Below are 11,211 nucleotides of genomic sequence, written 5' to 3' on the forward strand. Positions count from 1 at the left end.
AATGCCTTGGCTGTGAAAAAAACCCATTATCATCAGGCTTTCTTCACAGAACTTGACAGTTCCTTCAATTTCTCGATCTGTTAGCCCCCTTTTCCCTTGTTTCTTCCAGACTCATTTGCAACCATCAGAGCCCAGTCTATTGACTTTCATCAAAATGCTCCAAATCACCCAATCTTCTACTGTCCACTATTTGTACTTTTTTTTTTGCAAACTCAAGCTAACGCTTCTTATGATGACAGTGTAGTCTAGGCTTCTTCACCTTTTTTCAGAACACCATTCCAGACTTGTGGAATATGCATTACACAGTGCTTGCATAATTGTCTGTGATCCCACTATTACGAAGCATACACCTCCACTGCCATGTTGTTTGAACTGATAGACCTTGTATACAAGAAGATAAAGATTGTTCCATCACCAGGAGCAAAACAGTAACAATGCAGTTACATGAGAACAATCTGCATAACTAATATGCTATGAGATAGCTAAGACGATTGTCTATAAAATGGTAGTCTCATGTTTGAAGCTGTAGTTGTCACGGATGTAGTAGGGGAGAACACCAAAAGACAACAAGACGAAAGGGAAAAGACATTAGGCCTCACCGCTAGGGAAGGAAAAGGGTCACCACCTATAAAACCCTGCTCCTGGCCCTAACTCCTATCCGTATGGGCACCTCTCGATGGTAGAGATGCCCATACACAGGAACCTAGAAAACCCTGGTGGCCCTCAGATGCCCTAGACTTAATGACAGAGCAGAGACAATCCGCTCCTTCCCTGGTGAAGGAACCAGCGTCTCACTGAGGCCTAGTAAACAACGGGGGGGGGGGGGGGGGAGGAATACAAAACACAACAAGCGGAACACTTAACTTCTAAGGATGATGGATGATCAGGACTTCAACTAGAACCACACTCCAGCTCTTCCAACACCAAATTAAGCTATCCAGAGCAAGGAGTGATGGGTGAAGTCAAACTAAATAGGGGGAGGTAATGGTCACATGATACACGCCTGAACAGGAGGTGTGGACATACAAGCAACACACAGACAAAGTGAAACCAAAAGATACTGTCAGATCACTAATGAGCAGATAATCTTTCAGACCTTCTCAAACCTGTCACCGGTGAGATATGAAACCTGAAAGTCAAAAGTTCAAAACATTGTTACCCTTTAGTTCTTTAGTGGCTATTGTTGAGTGGGTCAGTTTTTTAAGAATAAGTGAATTTTGTTGTTTTGAATAATAAAAAAAATTTTCTGTTAATTTCTTGAATAAAAAAATCAGATGGTAGTTAAATCATTGAGACACTTGGTTTTAGTTTGTCTGTAATAGTAATTTAATTTATTTAATATATTCCTGGTTTTAAAAAAAATCATAGCTGATTCATTGTGATTATTGCTGATTATTCTTTAATCCTCTGTATGTAAAATTTTAGCAGGTGTTTTTTCTTTTTTCCAGAAGCTTAATGATGTTAGTTTCTTTCAGGTAAAACAGATGCTGAACAGTTTAAAAAAAATTTTTTTGTTGTGATTGAAATAGCCATGTCAGTGCTCACCTATTTTTCGGAACTCCCACAGAAATTAATGGAGAAAGGCCGTGCATGCATGGTGCGCTGTCGTTTACTTTGGGGCTTTGTTCTAGATAAAAGTGCTGGTCTCAGAGGTGGGATCCGCACCTATATGACATTGATGGCTTATCCTAGTGATATGCAATCAATGTAAGAGGTGATACAACCTCTTTAAGACCAGTTCGGCAGAGCGTCTTAGTTGTATCTGTAATGACTTAGGTCTGGTAACTGCTTCATCCTGTTACTTACATGTTAAACCTTTGGTTAGTGGACCTCTGCTGATAAATCCTTTGTTTAAAAAGTTTCAGTTCAGTAGCGTTCTAAGAAGCGATGTTCTTCAATTGAGTAATTATAAATTTTCTTCCCACTCATTTAGCATTGGAGCTGCAACTGATTCCGCCAGACTAGGTTTGAGTGTTCAGTCAATAAAGCAATTGGGACATTGGAAATCTGATAGATATAATTTATATATGAAGCGTCAGTTAGTATTCATTTAATTTTCTTTTCTTCTAGGTATCGTAGAGTTTTGTGTATGGCTAACAGACCACTCTTATATTCATTGGACTGAGATGAGCCTTGATGGATAGTTATTTGTTAAATTTGGGTATGGACTCTGTTTTGGCTTGAATATTTGGGTTTGGGATCAGGGGTTTGAGACGGAAGGAGGTTCAGCAGCAGCTGGTGTTAGCAAAAGCCCTGTGGCCTGACCCTCACTTGATTATTATTCACTCAGTTGAGGTGAAGAAGGAAATACGTTTTTTCATGGATCTGCTTCCAACAGCCCACATTGCATTTTTATGAGATTGTTCCTCAGCTACTTTTAGGGAGTATTTACTTTTGGACAAGATAAGAAAGTAAAAAACAGAGCAATAGGGAGGTTTATGACATGGAAGGTGTTCTTCTTGGTTTCTTCAGGAGTAGTGTTGAGCAGGGATGAGCGGACCCATGGATGTTCGGGTTCGCCGATGTCACGTTTCGGTGTGGGAGGGAAACCCACACTGAACGTAGGAGGGAAAGGGGTGAAGGTAAAAGGCCTGGAAACTAGGGAAAGGAGCTGGTCACCTCCTAGAGAAACCCTAATCAACGTCCTAAATGACTGCAAGTATGAACTGACCTCAGAGGTAGGTGAGTTAATACACAGGAACCTAAAGTCACCCTGTAGGACCCTGGTACTAATGTCAGGACAAAAGACAACCTGTTCCTCCAAACGGTAGGACGAACAGGAGTCTCCCACAGACCTAAACACAAATGGAAGGGAAAAGAGCAACACAAGATAACCCAAACAATAAACAAAAGGGAAAGAAGACACTTAACTTCAAATGACTATGGAAGCACAGGAACTCCGCCCAGATCCAAGCACCACCAATCCAAAATAAGACTGAAGCTATAAACCACACAGCATGGTAGGAGAAACTACAATAAATAGGGAAGGATAAATGACCACCTAAGCAACACCTGAGGCAAGGGGTGTGGCCATCACCAGAAACAACACAGACATGAATTGATCCACAAGGAACCTGTCAGATCAAACCACGTGTTGCCAGTCTCACTGATCTCCTGGTACCTGTCACAGGAACGTCCATGACAGCCGGGTTCGACCAAACTTTGGGTCAAAGTTCGGGTCTGGGACCCGAACTTGACCCCGAATTCGAACCCCATTGAAGTCAATGGGGACCCGAACTTTGGTGCACTAAAATGGCTGTAAAATAGTTATAGTAAGGGCTAGAGGGCTGCAAAAGGAAGCAAAACAGGGGTAAGAGCAGGACAGTTGCCCTGCAAACAAATGTGGATAGAGAAATGACATAAAATAACATAGAATATAATTTTTTTTTTATCTTGAACTAGGAGGCGGAGGTCAAAGTGGAGTAGGAGGTTAAGGAGGCGGTAGATGTGGCGGTGTAGGTGGAAGCGGCGGTGGAGGAGGAGGAGATAGCCAAGACTGTTTTTTATTTTTTATTTTTTATTTCTTTATTTTTTATAAATTTGGGAAGCCCCCAAATGGAAATGGAAAAAAAGAGAACACAAAGAGAAAGTGCGCTGGAGTACAACATTGGCTGTGTGTGGCTTATTTACTTGTCTATTCAGCACAAGGTAAGGACAAGTCCTGTGGGATCCATGCCTGGTTCATTTTAATGAACGTGAGCGTGTCCACATTGGCTGTGGACAGGCGGCTGTGCTTGTCTGTGATCACCCTCCCTGCCGTGTTAAACACACATTCGGACAATACACTGGCCGCAGGGCAGGCCAGAACCTACAAAGCGTAAAGGGCAAGCTCAGGCCATGTGCCCAATTTGAAGACCCAGAAGTTGAATGGGGCAGACCCATAAGTCAGTACGTGTAGGCGTGTGCACACTTGCTGTTCCACCATGTTGCTGAAATGCTGCCTCCTGCTAAGACGTTCCGTATCAGCTGGTGGTGCTGGTTGTTGTGGCGTGCTGACAAAGCTTTAACAGACCTTTAACAATTTTGTCCCTAGAGGGCCCTCAGGATGCTGAACAAAAGTTTAACATACGGTCAATTGACCAACAAATCCTTTTAGGGGTCCTATTGTTTATATTAAAACTACAAACTTTATTATTGAATAATTAAAATACTACTCTGAGAAAACAATACTATTGAGTGGTTTAAAACTATCAGGAGACAGTTAAGGGCTTGGATATGTTCACTGTCTATCTGAAGTGATCTCTGTCACTAGGCTATACACTCTGTTTGAAGGGTGGGTGGCCTACCAAATACTCTATAGCTATTGCTAGCAGTGTATTGATTAACAGGTGCTAGAAACTGTGGATCTACTAGAAAGATAATGGCACTACTCCTCAAATGGGTTGTGTAATAGCGCCACAGCTTACTATGTGTCAGACTCTATGGTATGGCCCCTGATGGTGAATCAGTGATGTCCTGCAGGATACTTATAAATAGAAAATTCCTATTATTGATGGGTTGGATATGCTCCTAATTCCCTATATTTCATGCATCCATCATTTATTCACAGATGTAGCAGTGCTGCTATTCCATTAGACAAACACTATCTAGATGTCACGGAAGGTGTACAGCAAACTAGAAGACACAAAAGGAAGATCCGACTGACTGGATCCCAAACTAAGGAACCAAAGGGGGAGCCCTGCAACAGACCTGGCTCTCTCCCTGACTGCTCAGCCTATGCAAAATTCTCAATGGTAGAATATCGCATATCCTCGTACCTCGACTGTATAATACCTGAACACCCTATAATAGTGAGGGGACACGACCACCGGCTCCCTACACTTGATACGGAGGGAGTCAGGGTCACCTGAGATCCAGTCAAACAGTAAAATACAAATGAATGAACAAACTTAGCTGTAGAAGACTCAGTAGTAGCATCCAGCATGCATAAACTCCACTAAGTTGTATAAACCGCAAAGTGATGCAGTATGGGAAGGGATTTAAAGGGATGCAATCAGTGCAACTACATGACAGCTGAGAAAGGCTAACGAGATGAGAAAATGAAAACAAAACAAAACAAAAGGAACCTCAAGGAGGAGGTTTTGAAGGACGTCTGTCAGAGCTTCTCAGATGTCTGGTGGTGACACTAGATAGCCGAACAGTGCTGACAAATCTTTTCCTCATTTCGCCCATGCTAACCCTCCCTTCTGAGGTGCTGGCGGTGCCCTAGCTGCGGTGGCGACTTCTTCCTCCTCTGCCTTCGCCTTGTGCTTCCACTGAGTCCCCGCTGTCAGGTGGGAATGCCATCAGCAGCGCGTCTACCAGCATGCACTGGTACTCGCGCATCTTCTGGTCACGCTCCAGTGACGGAATTAAGGACGGCATATTGTCTTTGTAGCGGGGATCCAGCAGGGTGGCCACCCAGTAATCAGCACTGGTTAGAATGTGGGCAACTCGGCGGTCGTTGAGTAGGCACTGGAGCATGTAGTCGCTCATGTGTGCCAGGCTGCCCAGAGGCAATGACAAGCTGTCCTCTGTCTGAGGTGTATCTTCTGTGTACTCTGTATCCCTCCAGCCATGCTCCAGTGATGACCATGAGCTGCTTTGGGTGCCACCCTGCTGTGAACACTGTTCCTCCTCCTCCTCATCCTTCTCCTCCTAATCCTTCAGAACTGTGCCCTGGCCTCTGTTGGTGCAGGAACCCACCCTCCGAGCCACTTGCGAATTACTGGCCTGATAAACGGGGAAATGATCCCTCTTCCTCCTCCTCCTCCTCCTGTGCCACATCCTCTTCCATCATCACTCGAAGTGTTTTTTCAAAGAGACATAGAAGTGGGATAGCAATGCTGAGGACGGCGTCGTCGTCAATGGCCATGTTGGGGGAGTACTCGAAACAGCGCAACATGGCACCACTCGTTGGTAGTGAAGTGGTGCTGTTCTGCAGAGTGACTCACCCGTGCGTGCTGCAGCTGAAACTCCACTATCGCCTGCTGCTGCTCGCGCAGTCTCTCCAGCATGTACAAGGTGAAGTTCCACCTTGTGGGTACGTCGCATATGAGGCGGTGAGAGGGAAGGCCGAAGTTACACTGCAGCGCAGACAGGCGAGCAGCAGCAGGGTGAGAACACCGAAAGCGGCTCAGACGGGCCGCACTTTCTGCAGCAGCTCTGACATATCGGGGTAATTTTTCAGGAACCTCTGCACCACCAAATTCAGCACATGCGCCAGGCAAGGGATGTGCGTCAAATCGTTATCGTACACCACCAGACCCGGCTTGAGGCTCAGTGGCACCAACCACTCATTAGTCTGTTCTTCCATGCCCATCCACAGCTCCTGCGCGGTGTGATTTCCCCCCCCCCCCCCCCCTAAACAGATGAGTTTCAAAACTGCTGTTGTTTCCCCCTGGCCGTGCTGAAGTTGGTGGTGCAGGTGTTACCGGATGAGGAGGAAGCGGAGTAGGAGGAGGAGGCAACAGGAAACGTCCTGCAATCCTCAGTGGCGGAAAGACATGCGCCAAACTGCAATCTGCCTCAGGCCCAGCCGCCACTGCATTTACCCAGTGTGCTGTTAGGGAGATATAACGTCCCTGCCCGTGCTTACTGGTCCATGTATCGGTGGTTATGGGGACCTTGCCACAGATGGTGTTGTGCAGTGCACACCTGATTTTGTCTGCCAATCGGTTGTGTAGAGCAAGGATGGCTCACCTGGAAAAGTAGTGGCGGCTGGGAACCACGTACTGTGGGACAGCTACCGCCATAAGGTTTTCAAAAGACTCCGTCTCCACCAGACGGAATGACAGCAATTCAAAGACCAGGAATTACTGTTGATCGAGCACCAAAGTGCTCGGGTGCTCGAGTAGAACACCTCGGGATGCTTGGGTGCTCTACCAAGCACCCGAGCACAATGGAAGTCAATTAAACCAGGCACCCCCTGCTCTGAAGAGGGGAGGATGTCTGGTTCACATGAAAAGGTCAGAAATTAATGGAAACACCACTGAAATGGTCTGGGAACAGCAGGGGGAGGATGTCTGGATGCATCTTGGACTCACAGGTCACTGCTGGGAACGATGTTGTCCGAGTAGTACGCCACTTTTACAGACTGATATTAATACGCACCAAACCGAAGATAAAATCGATTTTAGAGGAAAAATTTTAGGAAACATTCTTTCCTGTATATTTACTTGTATATAAAGTGCAAGTGCTGCCAAAAATTACAAGGAAGAGACACTCCGATACAACCTGTATATCACATAAAGGAGGGCACCCTTGAAAAATTCTGATTGATGGTCTGCTGGTGACCTTCTAAAACATTAGGGGCGAGGGCCTGCTGTTGATCTGACCATCTAAAACATTAGGGGTGAATGTCTGCGGCTGAGCTGACCATCTAAAACATTAGGGGTAAGGGCCTGGTGCTGAGCTCACCATCTAAAACATTAGGGGCGAGGGCCTGCTGCTGAGCTGACCATCTAAAACATTAGGAGCGAGGGCCTACTGTTGATCTGACCATAGGAAAATTATGGGCGAGGGCCTGCTACTGAGCTGACCATCGAAAAAATTATGGTTGAGGATCTGCTGCTGAGCTCACTCTCTAGAACATTAGGGGCGAGTGCCTGCTGCTGATCTGACCATGGAAAAAATTATGGTCGAGGGCCTGCTGCTGAGCTGACTCTCTAAAACATTAGGGATGAGGGCCTGCTGCTGATCTGACCATGGAAAAAATTATGGGCGAGGGCCTGCTACTGAGCTGACCATCGAAAAAATTATGGTTGAGGGTCTGCTGCTGAGCTGGCTCTCTAAAACATTAGGGGCGAGTGCCTGCTGCTAATCTGACCATGGAAAAAATTATGGGCGAGAGCATGCTGCTAATTTGACCATGGAAAAAATTATAGTTGAGGGTCTGCTGCTGAGCTGACTCTCTAAAACATTAGGGGTGAGTGCCTGCTGCTGATCTGACCATGGAAAAAATTATGGTCGAGGGCCTGCTGCTGGGCTGACCATCTAAAACATTAGGGGTGAGGGTCTGCTGCTGAGCTGACCATCGATAAAATTATAGTTTAGGGCCTGCTGCTGAGCTGACCATCGAAAAAATTATGGTTGAGGGTCTGATGCTGAGCTAACTCTCTAAAACATTAGGGCCGAGGGCCTTCTGCTGATCTGACCACGGAACAAATTATGGGTGACAGCCTGCTACTGAGCTGACCATCGAAAAAATTATGGTTGAGGTTCTGCTGCTGAGCTGGCTCTCTAAAACATTAGGGGCGAGTGCCTGCTGCTAATCTGACCATGGAAAAAATTATGGGCGAGAGCATGCTGCTAATTTGACCATGGAAAAAATTATAGTTGAGGGTCTGCTGCTGAGCTGACTCTCTAAAACATTAGGGGTGAGTGCCTGCTGCTGATCTGACCATGGAAAAAATTATGGTCGAGGGTCTGCTGCTGGGCTGACCATCTAAAAAATTATGGGCGAGGGCCTGCTACTGAGTTGACCATCGAAAAAATTATGGTTGAGGATCTGCTGCTGAGCTCACTCTCTAGAATATTAGGGGCGAGTGCCTGCTGCTGATCTGACCATGGAAAAAATTATGGTCGAGGGCCTGCTGCTGGGCTGACCATCTAAAACATTAGGGGTGAGGGTCTGCTGCTGAGCTGACCATCGATAAAATTATAGTTTAGGGTCTGCTGCTGAGCTGACCATCGAAAAAAATTATGGTTGAGGGTCTGATGCTGAGCTAACTCTCTAAAACATTAGGGCCGAGGGCCTTCTGCTGATCTGACCATGGAACAAATTATGGGTGACAGCCTGCTACTGAGCTGACCATCGAAAAAATTATGGTTGAGGGTCTGCTGCTGAGCTGGCTCTCTAAAACATTAGGGGCGAGTGCCTGCTGCTAATCTGACCATGGAAAAAATTATGGGCGAGAGCATACTGCTAATTTGACCATGGAAAAAATTATAGTTGAGGGTCTGCTGCTGAGCTGACTCTCTAAAACATTAGGGGTGAGTGCCTGCTGCTGATCTGACCATGGAAAAAATTATGGTCGAGGGTCTGCTGCTGGGCTGACCATCTAAAAAATTATGGGCGAGGGCCTGCTACTGAGTTGACCATCGAAAAAATTATGGTTGAGGGTCTGCTGCTGAGCTCCCTCTCTAGAACATTAGGGGCGAGTGCCTGCTGCTGATCTGACCATGGAAAAAATTATGGTCGAGGGCCTGCTGCTGAGCTGACTCTCTAAAACATTAGGGACGAGGGCCTGCTGCTGATCTGACCATGGAAAAAATTATGGTCGAGGGCCTGCTGCTGAGCTGACTCTCTAAAACATTAGGGACGAGGGCCTGCTGCTGGGCTGACCATCTAAAAAATTATGGGCGAGGGCCTGCTACTGAGCTGACCATCAAAAAAATTATGGTTGAGGATCTGCTGCTGAGCTCACTCTCTAGAACATTAAGGGCGAGTGCCTGCTGCTGATCTGACCATGGAAAAAATTATGGTCGAGGGCCTGCTGCTGAGCTGACTCTCTAAAACATTAGGGACGAGGGCCTGCTGCTGATCTGACCATGGAAAAAATTATGGGCGAGGGCCTGCTACTGAGCTGACCATCGAAAAAATTATGGTTGAGGGTCTGCTGCTGAGCTGGCTCTCTAAAACATTAGGGGCGAGTGCCTGCTGCTAATCTGACCATGGAAAAAATTATGGGCGAGAGCATGCTGCTAATTTGACCATGGAAAAAATTATAGTTGAGGGTCTGCTGCTGAGCTGACTCTCTAAAACATTAGGGGTGAGTGCCTGCTGCTGATCTGACCATGGAAAAAATTATGGTCGAGGGCCTGCTGCTGAGCTGACTCTCTAAAACATTAGGGACGAGGGCCTGCTGCTGATCTGACCATGGAAAAAATTATGGGCGAGAGCATGCTGCTAATTTGACCATGGAAAAAATTATAGTTGAGGGTCTGCTGCTGAGCTGACTCTCTAAAACATTAGGGGTGAGTGCCTGCTGCTGATCTGACCATGGAAAAAATTATGGTCGAGGGTCTGCTGCTGGGCTAACCATCTAAAAAATTATGGGCGAGGGCCTGCTACTGAGTTGACCATCGAAAAAATTATGGTTGAGGATCTGCTGCTGAGCTCACTCTCTAGAACATTAGGGGCGAGTGCCTGCTGCTGATCTGACCATGGAAAAAATTATGGTCGAGGGCCTGCTGCTGAGCTGACTCTCTAAAACATTAGGGACGAGGGCCTGCTGCTGGGCTGACCATCTAAAAAATTATGGGCGAGGGCCTGCTACTGAGCTGACCATCAAAAAAATTATGGTTGAGGATCTGCTGCTGAGCTCACTCTCTAGAACATTAAGGGCGAGTGCCTGCTGCTGATCTGACCATGGAAAAAATTATGGTCGAGGGCCTGCTGCTGAGCTGACTCTCTAAAACATTAGGGACGAGGGCCTGCTGCTGATCTGACCATGGAAAAAATTATGGGCGAGGGCCTGCTACTGAGCTGACCATCGAAAAAATTATGGTTGAGGGTCTGCTGCTGAGCTGGCTCTCTAAAACATTAGGGGCGAGTGCCTGCTGCTAATCTGACCATGGAAAAAATTATGGGCGAGAGCATGCTGCTAATTTGACCATGGAAAAAATTATAGTTGAGGGTCTGCTGCTGAGCTGACTCTCTAAAACATTAGGGGTGAGTGCCTGCTGCTGATCTGACCATGGAAAAAATTATGGTCGAGGGCCTGCTGCTGAGCTGACTCTCTAAAACATTAGGGACGAGGGCCTGCTGCTGATCTGACCATGGAAAAAATTATGGGCGAGGGCCTGCTACTGAGCTGACCATCGAAAAAATTATGGTTGAGGGTCTGCTGCTGAGCTGACTCTCTAAAACATTAGGGGTGAGTGCCTGCTGCTGATCTGACCATGGAAAAAATTATGGTCGAGGGCCTGCTGCTGGGCTGACCATTGATAAAATTATAGTTTAGGGCCTGCTGCTGAGCTGACCATCGAAAAAATTATGGTTGAGGGTCTGATGCTGAGCTAACTCTCTAAAACATTAGGGCCGAGGGCCTTCTGCTGATCTGACCATGGAACAAATTATGGGTGACAGCCTGCTACTGAGCTGACCATCGAAAAAATTATGTTTGAGGGTCTGCTGCTGAGCTGACTCTCTAAAACATTAGGGGCGAGTGCCTGCTGCTGATCTGACCATGGAAAAAATTATGGGCGAAGGCCTGCTGCTGATCTGAC

This window comes from Bufo bufo, chromosome 3 (assembly GCF_905171765.1).
Source record: "Bufo bufo chromosome 3, aBufBuf1.1, whole genome shotgun sequence".
NCBI lineage: Eukaryota > Metazoa > Chordata > Amphibia > Anura > Bufonidae > Bufo > Bufo bufo.